Source organism: Otolemur garnettii, unplaced genomic scaffold, assembly GCF_000181295.1.
Source record: "Otolemur garnettii isolate 467f Iridium unplaced genomic scaffold, OtoGar3 scaffold00194, whole genome shotgun sequence".
NCBI lineage: Eukaryota > Metazoa > Chordata > Mammalia > Primates > Galagidae > Otolemur > Otolemur garnettii.
Window position 1 is genome coordinate 639,559 of NW_003852589.1, and position 11,515 is coordinate 651,073.

Below are 11,515 nucleotides of genomic sequence, written 5' to 3' on the forward strand. Positions count from 1 at the left end.
GCCTCAGTCCTATGCTGGGATCTGGAAGATTCCTCCACCCTGACCTCAGTCCTATGCTGGGATCTGGAAGATTCCTCCACCCTGGCCTCAGTCCTGCCCTGGGATCTGGAAGATTCTTCCATCCTGGCCTCAGTCCTGCATGCCACTGGGAGTGATGCTGACCCATCTCTGAGCTTTTTCTAAGTCTCTTTCTCACCTGTGCAATGAAAATTTGAATGCATACTTTGTTGTTACTGTTTTTTACAGAATCTGTAAAATGAGCTTTCCCATATGCACCAAGAAGTAGACTGGATAACGGAAAGCTGCTCTGGAGGAAGCAGGGTGAGAGTCAGAGTCTGACGGCTTCTCCTTCTTGACCCCGAGGCAGCCGTGGAAGCTGGCCATGGAACTCCAGGCTTCCCAGAAGAGACGCAAAACAGCACCCCAGGAAAGGATGGCTCTGATGCCCTCTGCAGCCTTCACCTTCTAAGACTCTGCCTCTCCAGCCCTCAGTGTCCTTGTGGCACTGGTGCAAGGGTGTTCACAGGTCAGGAAACTCTTGGGGTCATTTTTGCATGTTTGACAGGGCAGTGATACATCATGACTCATTACTGTAGGGTCGTAGAGAAAGAAACAGGACATCGAGAAAGAAATTCAGCAGGAGGGAGCTGCAGAGCAGTGCTGACAGCATCTCACAGTTCTGAGTGTGCAAGTTGCTTTTCCACTGATTAGCTCCTTGAAGCCTCACCGTGATCCTGTGCATTATCCCCACTTTCCAGGTGAGGAGACAAATGTGAGACTATTGAGCAGCCTAAGCAGTTGGCAGCAGAGCCAGGTGTTTGGATTCCACGCCTACCGCTTTTTCACGGTCTGTATCACAGCTGCTTCTCTTGACTAATATGCTGCAGATCAAGTCTGGGAGGAATAAAGAATTGACATCCAAATAGCTATAAATCCACAGCGGGACAGACAGTGTATGTTAGCATCTAAAAGGCTGCAGCGGTGGCAGAGGGAAAGCTGAATGAGGTGTTCACAAGCCGTGGTTTCCTCTCATTTTATAAAGGGTTTGCTTGTCAAGCACCATCTGGAAGATGATCTGCAGCCACTTCCCCGTGATGAATGGAGACGCGCAGAGGCAGGTTCCAGAAGAGCAGCATATATATACGTCTTTGTTCAGTGATGTCAGGTGCAAAATTGAGTTGTTTAAAAACTTGCTCTCAAACAGGCACAGAAGTCCTGCTACATGAAGGTCACATTGAACTTGGACAAGCCAAGATGTAAGATTTTCAGCTAAAATTATAAGCAAACATGCTTTGGGGGAGATATTTAAAAAACCTTTTGTGGTAATGTAAAACAGATACAGAAATCCACTCAAATCAAGTGGAGAGCTGGATAAATTTTATTTGAAGGTGAGGGTGCTGGTAACCACCCTCTCTGATCAAGAAATTCAATTTTGCGGCTGGGCATCTGTAATCCAGCACTCTAGGAGGCTGAGGCGGGAGCATCCCTTGAGCCCTGGAGCTTGAGACCTGTCTAAGCAAGAGCAAGACCCCATCTGTATCAAAAATAGAAAAATGAGCTGGGTTTTTGGTGGCTGCCTATAGTCTCAGCTACTGAGGAAGCCGAGGCAGGACAATTGCTAGAGCCCAGGAGTCTGAGGTTTCTGTGAACTGGGCTGATGTTATAGCACTCTAGCCTGGGCAACAGAGTGAGAGTATGTCTCAAAAAGAAAAAAAAAAAAGGAGAAAAAAGAAATTAAATTTGCCAGCTGCCCCAGAATTGTCTTCATGTGCCGAGACCTGATAACAAACCAGTCTTTCTCCTCCAAGGCAGTCACTATGTGACTTGCAGTCATCCCTTCCTTTCATTTCTGTATAATTTGATCCCTCAAGTATGGATCTCTGGACACTACATCCTGTCCAGTAAACATTTTAATGTCTTTGGAGTCTCTTTTCATTTACAAGTTTCTCTTCCCTATAAAGTATCTATCGAAGATCCCAGGCCGTGTGGTCTGGAGTTTGCTGAGCACAGCCTCTTGGTGTGGCTCAACATGTTCTCCCGTCTCCCGGTGTCCTGCAGACTGGTGGCTGGAAGCAGCCCCTTTGCAGGGTGTACGGGGTATGTTCTTTCCTCAGGGGGCGCATCATGTCTGCTTTCCACTCTTCCTGTGTCAGCGTCCACTTGTAAGAGGAGAAACAGCCTCAAAGCTCCACCCCCATTTGTAAAAGTTACTTGATGATCTAACTAGTTGCCAGACAGTCCCCGCTCCCCGACTGTGAAGGTCATCCCTACCCCGGGCTGAAGAAAAAACAACAGATGGAACATGCACAGATTAGAAATGTGACAAAGAGTCCTAAGGTAGGGATTAGCAGGCTGGATGATGTATAGCTAAAACTAGCAACTGTGGGGAGGGTGGGTGTAACAACTCTGTAAAGTTCTGTCAGAGGAAGGAAGACTTTGAGAAGGATCTCCCCGACTTCCTGGGATTCCGAATCTTGGTGATAAAGGAAAACTTTAACCAACATGAGTGTCTGGCTTTTGCTCCTGGATCTGGTGTCCCAGTTATATGCCGAGACTCTAGGCCTGTGTTAACTCAATGTAATTTGCAAAATTTTAACCCAATATCTCTTTTTCAATTATTGGTTGTCATATTACCATAAAAAGATATTTCCTCTCAACTACCATCTGGTTTTCAATGATATACTTTATATAAGAAAGATTAGGGCTGGACATGATGGCTCACACTTGTAATCCCAGCACCCTGGGAAGCTGAGGTGGATGGATCACTTGAGCTCAGGAGTTCAAGACCAGCCTGAGCAAAGGGAGACCCTGTCTCTACTAAAAATGGAAATATTAGCAGGGCATTGTGGTGGGTGCCTATAGTCCCAGCTACTCGGGAGAAAGGCTGAGGCAGGAGGATTGCTGGAGCCCAGGAATTTGAGATTTCTGTGTGCCATGATGTCATGGCATTCAACCCAGGGCACAGAGTGAGACTTTTTCTCATTTTCCTTTCTAAGATGATGAGTTATTTCCCAATCATCCTCTGAGGGCAATCAATGAGTTTTAAATAATGTAATTGTGAACTTACGGATTTAAACATACTTGATAGGTCTGACTGTATTACAATGAGTAGTCCTATCAACACCAAACTTCTTCTGTCTTTAGCAAGTAGCAATACCTAAAGTCAGCTCCTGAATCCTTTTAGCTTTATGCTAGTGTGGGGGTCCTCAAACGTTTTAAACAGGAGGCTAGTTCACTGTCTCTCAGAGCATTGGAGGGCCGGAGGTGGCTAAGCAGGACAGGCAGTGGCTGCAAAAACACCCAGCGGGCCGGATAAATGTCCTCGGCGGGCCGTATGTGGCCTGTGGGCCGTAGTTTGAGGACCCCTGCTCTAGTGACTAGAGTCTAGTCATTTGCTATGTGGGCTGTAGAGGCTGGAGTTTTATGACCATAGCACCCTGGGAGGCTGAGGCAGGAGGATTGCTTTAGGTCAGGAGTTTGAAACCAGCCTGAGTAAGACCCCCCATCTCTACAAAAAGTACAGAATAAAATTAGGACCATAGTCTAGGACCTTGGGATGTTTATTGCCACTGGGTTGGTCATTGTCTGTAGACATTTTCAGTAGACAGAGCTAAGAAACAAGCAGAGTTAGCTATATGAATAGACAAAATATCTCATGAATTTATACTCCCTATTTCCAATTCAAATTCAGGATTGCTGGGTTTTTATGCAGCCTAGCCTCTATTACATCTCTCTTCCCCTCTACATTGAGAATCTTGTTCTCAAGAACACAGGGACAATAGAATTAGAATAACCCATAATCTCTTTTTGGCTTAATCCTGTATTATGTGTGTTATCTCTCAGTAATAATAATACTATCACAATCAATTAATTACTAAAAGCAGTTAAAGCTTTTTGCATTTGTTCTCCCCATTCAACTCATTTTTAAAAATAGCCACACTATGTCCATACTGTCAGAGCATACAACCAGCATGCTTTTTTGTTTTTTTCGAGACAGAGTCTTGCTCTGTTACCTTGGTTAGAGTACATGCAGTGGTGTCATAGCTCACAGCAACCTCAACTCCTGGGCTCAAGTGATCCTTCTACCTCAGCCTCCCAATTAGCTGGGACTACAGATACCAGCCACCACATCTGGCTAATGTTTCTATTTTTAGTAGAGACAGGGTCTCACTCTTGCTCAGTCTGCTGTCAAACTCCTGAGCAGAAGCAATCCACCTGCCTTGGCCTCCCAGAATGGTAAGATTACAGGTGTGTGGCTCGGCACCTATAGCTCAGTACCTATAGCTCAGTGGCTAGCGTGCCAGCCACATACACCGGAGCTGGCAGTTTCAAACCTGGCCCGGGCCTCCCAAATAACAATGACAACTACAACCAAAGAGTGACCAGGCATTGTGGTGGGCGCCTGTGGTCCCAGCTGCTTGGGGGAGGCAAGAGAATCACCTGGGCCCAGGAGTTTGAAGTTGCTGTCAGTGGTGATGCCATGGCACTCTACCTAGGGCAACAGCTTGAGACTCTGTTTGAAAAAAAAAAAAAAATTACAGGCGTGAGCCATTGTGCTTGGCCAATACTTTCTTTTTAATGCTCAATTGGTCTTTTAAAAAATAACAGCTTTATTGGAGCATAATTAACATACCATAACATTTGCTCTTTTAAAGTATATAATTCATTGGTTTTTAGCATGTTCACAGAGTTGGGCAACCATCACTGCAATCTAATTTTAGAACATTTTGTCACCTGGAAAAGAAACTTGTACCATTAGTACAGACTCCCATTTCTTCCTCCTCCCAGTGCCTGGCAACCACTAATCTATTTTTTGTCTCTATGAATTTGCCTCTTCTGGACATTTCCTATGGATGAAATCATACCATACGTAGCCTTCTCTGACCGGCTCCTTCACCCAGCATGATGTTTTCAAAGTTCGTTTATCTTGTAGCCTGGATCAGTACTTGATTACTTTCTGTGGCAGATGTTCTATGGTTTCGATTTAGCATATTTGGTTGTTTATCCATCACTTGAGGGATATATAGGTTGTTACCACTGTTTGGGTATTATGAATGACAGTGGCATCAATATTTGCATGTAAGTTTTGTGTAAACCTGTTTTCAGTTCCTTTGTGTGTGTGTGTATACCTATGAGAGGAATAAATTGCTGGGTCATATGGTTAATAGAATTTAACGTGTGGGCAGACTGCCAGACTGTTTACCAAAGTGGCTGGGGCTTTTTGTCCCCACCAGCCTGTGTGAAACTTTCACTTTCTCCATATCTTCACCAATACTTACGATTGCCCATAATTTTGACTGTACCCATTTTAGTGGGTAAGGAGTGGTATTTCATTGTGTTTCCTTGTTTTTTTGAGAAGGGATCTCACTCTGTCACCCAGGCTGGAGTGCAGTGGTACAGTCATAACTCACTGCAACCTCCAACTCCTGGGCTCAAGAGACCCTCTTGCCTCCGCCTCCTGAGTAGCTGGAACTGCAGGTACCTGACACCATGGCTGGCTAATAGTTTTTCCTATATTTTATAGAGATAGGGGATGGAGCGAGGAGTGGGGTAGGAGGGAGTTATTGCTCATGCTGGTCTCAAACTCCTAACCTAAAGCAATCCTCCTGCCTCAGCCTTCTGGTGTGCTGGGATTACAAGTGTGAGTCACCTGAGGGGATTCCTTGTGGTTCTGATTTGCATTTCCCTAGTGACTAATGATGTCCAGCATCTCTGCTGGTGTTTTGATTAAGAGGGCTTTATACAATTTAATTATGTTTGAAAATGGTCAGTGATAAATTTCAGTGAATTTTGAACTTTGATGTGCTTCCCTGAAAAATTACAATATTGAACCTCCTATGTAAGTGCATATAACAGCATAAAAGTATACACGAATGTATAAAAAAAGACTTCCCAATTAGCTTTAATTCTTGCTGCCTTATAAAGCACCATTTTTACTTATTCTTGGAGGCATATGTTAGCTTATTGATGTAATTGGATGTACTTAAGATGAATACCACACTTTAAGAATTTGTGTCCAGCCTTGGCACCCGTAGCTCAGTGGGTAGGGCGCCAGCCACATACACTGGAGCTGGCGGGTTCTAATCCACCCTAGGCCTGCCAAACAACAACGACAACTACAACCAAAAAATCCAACCAAAAAATAGCCTGGCGTTGTGGCGGGCGCCTACAGTCCCAGCTACTTGGGAGGCTGAGGCAAGAGAATTGCTTAAGCCCAAGAGTTTGAGGTTGCTGTGAACTGTGATGCCATGTAACTCTACCCAGAGTGACATAGACTCTGTCTCAAAAAAAAAAAAGAATTTGTGTTCATCTTTAACTGTACATTGAACAGGCCAGCCACTGTCATTTTATCTTTCTCCTTGCCTTTACTGTTTATATTTTTCCATCTTTATTTAGGTGTAACTAACACATTTAGGATGTGTCTGTGATGGCGTGATACACGCATACGCTGTTAAATGATAACGATCAAGTTAATCAGTTCGTTCACCCCTCCCCCCCACATAGTCACCATTTTGTATGTGAGTCTGGAGAGAACATTCAAGAGCAGCTCTCCGAGCGAATTTCTGTATATAGTTTTACTAAGAATAGTCATCATGCTATACATAAGATTCCAAGAACTTACTCATCTTATAACTGGATGTTAGTACTCTGTGACGGACATTCATGCATTTCCCTACCCCCAAGTCCTTGGCAGCCACCATTCTACTCTCTGTTTCTGTGGGTTCAACTTTTTTGGATTCCCCAGATAAGTGAGACCATACAGTATTTGCCTTTCTCCGAGTGCTGTATTTCACTTAGTGTGATGTCTTCCAGGCCCATCCATGCTGTTACAAATGACAAGACTTCCTTTTTATGCCTGAATCATATTGCCCTGTGCACATACACACACGCATAGCACACACACAAACACACACACGCTCCATAATTCTTTTCTCCATTCATTCATCAAGAGACATTTAGGTTGATTCCCCTGTCTTTGTTCTTATGAATAATGCTGAAATGCCTGGGCAGTACAGGCATCTCTCTGAGATACTGCTTTTCTTTCCTATTTTGGGTATTTCTTTCCTTAGTTGGAGAAATGTTGATTTAGATCCTTTGCTTACTTTTTAATGGGGTTATTTCCTTACTGTTGACTGGCAAGAGTTTATATTTATTTGTGTTATAGAAATATACATATTTATTCTCTGGATGTTAGATCCTCAACAGACATATGAGTTGCAAATATTCCTCTCCCGCCCATTTGTGCCATTGCCTTTTCATTTTCCTGAGAGTGACCTTGGGCTGGGTACCCACAGCTCGGTGGTTAGAGGGCTGGCCCTGTGCATCAGGGGTGGCAGGTTTGAGCCTGCTCCCCCCCCAAAAAAAGACAGTGACCTTGAAAAAAGTGTTTAATTCTGATGAATTACATTTTATCTCTTTTTCTTTGCTCATTTGATTTAGGTGTAATAGCTAAGAAACAGCATTAAAGTAAATATTGCCAGTTCCAAAGTCAAGTACATGTACACCTAGGTTATCTGCAGAGTTTCAGTTTTAGCTTTTACTTTAGGCCTTACATGGCTTTTAAGTTAATTGTTGCATATGGTGTGAGGGAAGGGCCCACACATAGTCTTAGTTCTCAGCAGAACTATATATTTAATGCTCACATCTGTACTTATTTTAATGTCCCTGTAGTTATTTTGGTTGTTGGAAGCTCATTAACCAATAAGATTCTGCAGCAAGGGAGTGTGGGAGTTTTGCCATGATGCCAAGAGCCAGTAATTTTATTTTGTCACATCTTAGTCATGGCCACTCTAGTTTGCTATTGTCTGGTACAGATGTGCCCCTTTCATATACAATTCCAAATCTTTTTTTTAAATTCAGGATTTTTTCTTGAATTATAGTTGGTTTTAGTATCAGTTTTGTCTCTTGCTTTGGTTTTCTTTTCCAGAAGTCCTTTCAGCCGTAAGTTGGACCTCCATTAACACTCTTCAAACGTGCTAGTCTCGTGATTTTTTTCTATCTCTTTCTTTTCTTCACGATCTTAACATTTCCCCCCCCTTTTGACTTTTATTACTCTTCAGGTTATTCCGTACTGTGTTTACTCACTCTTATACTTAGTTTGGACTTTTATTTCTGAAATATTTTTCCCTTTATTGTTTTACATTTAAGTCCATCCATGATATGTATTTTGATTTAATTGTTGTATAAAGTATGAGGTTTAAATTGAAGTGCTTTTTTGTTTCGGGGTTTTTTAGGGTTTGGTTTTTTGCTTATGTCCAATAGCTCCAGCACCATTGGCTTAAAAGGATATTTTCCTCATGCATTAAATTGCTTTTGCACCTTTGTCAAGAACCAATTGGGCATTTTTTTTTTTTTTTTTTTTTGAGACAGAGCCTCAAGCTGTCCCCCTGGGTAGAGTGCCGTGGCATTACAGCTCACAGCAACCTCCAACTCCTGGGCTCTAGCGAGTCTCCTGCCTCCACCTCCCAAGTAGCTGGGACCACAGGCGCCCGCCACAACGCCCGGCTATTTTTTGGTTGCAGCCGTCATTGTTGTTTGGCGGGCCCAGGCTGGGGATTCGAACCCGCCACCTTAGGTGTATGTGGCTGGCGCCTTAGCCAGTTGAGCTATAGGCGCCGAGCCCAATTGGGCATATTTTGTGGGTCTGTTTCTGGGTTCTCTGTTCAGTTCCGTTGAACTGTGCACCTGTCCCTCTGCCAGTACCACGGCGTCTTGATACTGTATCTCTGCAGTGAGCCGTAATGGCAGGTAGTTTCTCCCACTTTATTCTTCTTTTTAGATGTTGTTTTTATGTATTCTAGAACTTGTGTCTTTTTGCATACGTTTAAAAATAAGTTTGTCTATGCCTTAAAAAAACAGCCTTGCTAGGTTTTGTTAGGATTTGCATTAAACTTACAGAGCCATTTTGGGAGAATTGGCATCTCTGCCCTGTTGACTCTTACAATCCGTGAGTATACTATGCTCGCCATTTGTTTAGGTCTTTTTAAAATTTCATCATTGCAATGATTAATTTTATGTGTCAATGTTGCTGGGCCTCAGTGCTCAGATGTTTAGTCAAACATTATTCTGGATGTTTCTATGAAAGTTTTTTTTCGTTGATGAACATTTAACTTCGTGCACTTTGAGTGAAGTGGATTTCCCTCCATAGAGTGGGTGGGTCTACCTCACTTAGTATGTCAAAGGCCTTACTGGAACAAAGATTGATCTCCCCCAAGCAGGAAAGAATTCTGCTAACAGATTGCCTTTGGACTCAAACTGCAACTCTTCCCTGTGTCTCCAGCCTGTCAGCCTATACCACAGATTTTGTACTTACAAGACTCCGCAGTTGTGTAAGCCAATCCCTTAATATAAATCTCCCCCCATATCTATGCATATGTGTATATATAGCTATACAGACAGACAGATAGACAACTGCTCTTGAATCCTGTGACCTTGCTGAATTTTTCCTTGTAGGCTTCTTGGAATTTGCTGCATTTGAAATTATATCATTTGCACTTACAGACACTTATTTCTTCTTCTTTTTCAATATGTATGCCTTTTGCTTCTTTTCCTTGACATATGTCCATGGTCTAAATTTCTCAAGCCACATCGAATAGAGTGATAGGGGACATCCTTGCCTTGTTTCTGATCTTAGGGGTAAAGCCCTCAGTCTTTTCAACTTTAGTATAATGTTAGCCATAGTATTTTTTTTTTTTTTTTTGAGATAGAGTCTTAGTACATGGCCCTGGGTCGAGTGCTATGGTGTCACAGCTCACAGCAACTTCAAACTCTTGGGCTTAAGTGATTTTCCTGCCTCAGCCTCCCAAATAGCTGGGACTACAGTCATATACCACAACACCCAGCTATTTTTTGGTTGCAGTTGTCATTGTTGTTTGGCAGGCCCAGGCTGGATTCGAACCTGCCAGCTCCCGTGTATGTGGCTGGCACCCTAGCTGCTGAGCTACAGGTGCTGAGCCTAGCCGTAGAATTTTTATAGATGCTCTTGTCCTTTTATTTCCAGTTGTTTCCTGAGTTCTGTCTTTTCATTTCTGCATTTTTATAATTTTGGTTTATTTTTTCTTTTATGTCTTATACTGTTTTTAAATGTCTGTCATCCCGTTATCAAATAGTAGATCTCAGTTTTAAACTATTTAACAGTAGGTTATGTCTTTCTGGTATGTTCTTGTTGTCTATAGGGATGTTATTCTGATTCTTTAAAATATCCTTAAGAATCTGATTAGTTTTAATCCTCACAAAAAAGAGTAGAAAAGGAACTTTTTTTTTTTTTTTGCAGTTTTTGGCCAGGGCTGGGTTTGAACCTGCCACCTCCAGTATATGGGGCCCGGCACCCTACTCCTTTGAACCACAGGCATTGCCCCAAAAGGAACTTTTACAACCTTTCCAGGTTGAGAGATCATTATAATACAATCTGAAACCTCCTAGACAGTTGTTTTGATTTGGATCCCACGCTTAAATCACTAGCTTTCTGAAGTTTCATTACTTATCCTAGGTATTCTATTATCAAGATATTGAAATACTGATATAATTGGAAGACTAGAACTAATAAAAGCATTACAGTAATTACTATTGAATTATAGGTAGGAATTAGTCCCTAAGAAATATGAGGTCTGGTGCAAGATGTTATTGATCTTTACAGGCTTAGGGCAATCCCTTATATGTTATAAAGCTCAATAGATATTTATAGACTAGATGGATGAAATAAGGAGAAAAATTAAAACTATAAATTCTTTGTTGATTTTAGGAATGACATATCAATATCAAAAAAAGTACTTAACTAAGGCTTTCCTTTTTATTCATTATCTTAGTCTCCACTTCCTGGCCTGAGGATGCGTATTTTCAACGCTTTCATAAGAGCATGAGAATTTCCCAGAGGCATAAGGTACGGGAGTCACAGTGAAATGATATACATTAAACTGGTGATTTGGGGAGTTTGAACCCACTTTGCTCATGACTAGCTAACAGCCAATTCATACTGGAGGTGGCTCTCAGTGACTTGATCTAAAAAAGAATACGTAAATCGGGGCATAGGCACCTCAGCCTATCCCCCTGGACAGGAGAATTATAAGTAAAAAATTATCTTTTAAAAGACTGATTGTGATTCCTCTTAGTAGCTAGCAGATTTATTTAATTTGAAGAATCAAGACATAACAGATCTAGTAAATATTTAAAAAAAAAAAAAGACCATTGCCCTAGGTAAACAATTTAGGCAAAACAGATGATTAAATTTCTCTCTTTTGGAAGTCATAAGTGGATAAATGTCTCTTAAGCTGAATCCAGTAAAAAGATTTATGTCCAATAAGTAAGTCTAAAGATCTAAAGTAAAGCATGAGAAGTATAGTCAATAATGTTGGATTTTAACACTGCAAATGTGCCAAAAGAGTAGATTTCAGGTGCTATTACCACCAAAAAAAAGGCTGGGAGGATTTGGATATGCTAATTTGCTTCACTATAATAATCATTTCACTTTGTATGCGTATATCAAAACATCACATTGTATGCCTTAAATATATACAAT

At 41.9% G+C, this 11,515-nt stretch overlaps 1 protein-coding gene across 1 annotated transcript in view; it reads left to right on the forward strand.

The window, feature by feature from the left end:
* FAM189A1 (family with sequence similarity 189 member A1) overlaps positions 1–11,515 on the forward strand; it is a 495,321-nt gene that overhangs the window by 461 nt on the left and 483,345 nt on the right. The window lies entirely within an intron of this gene.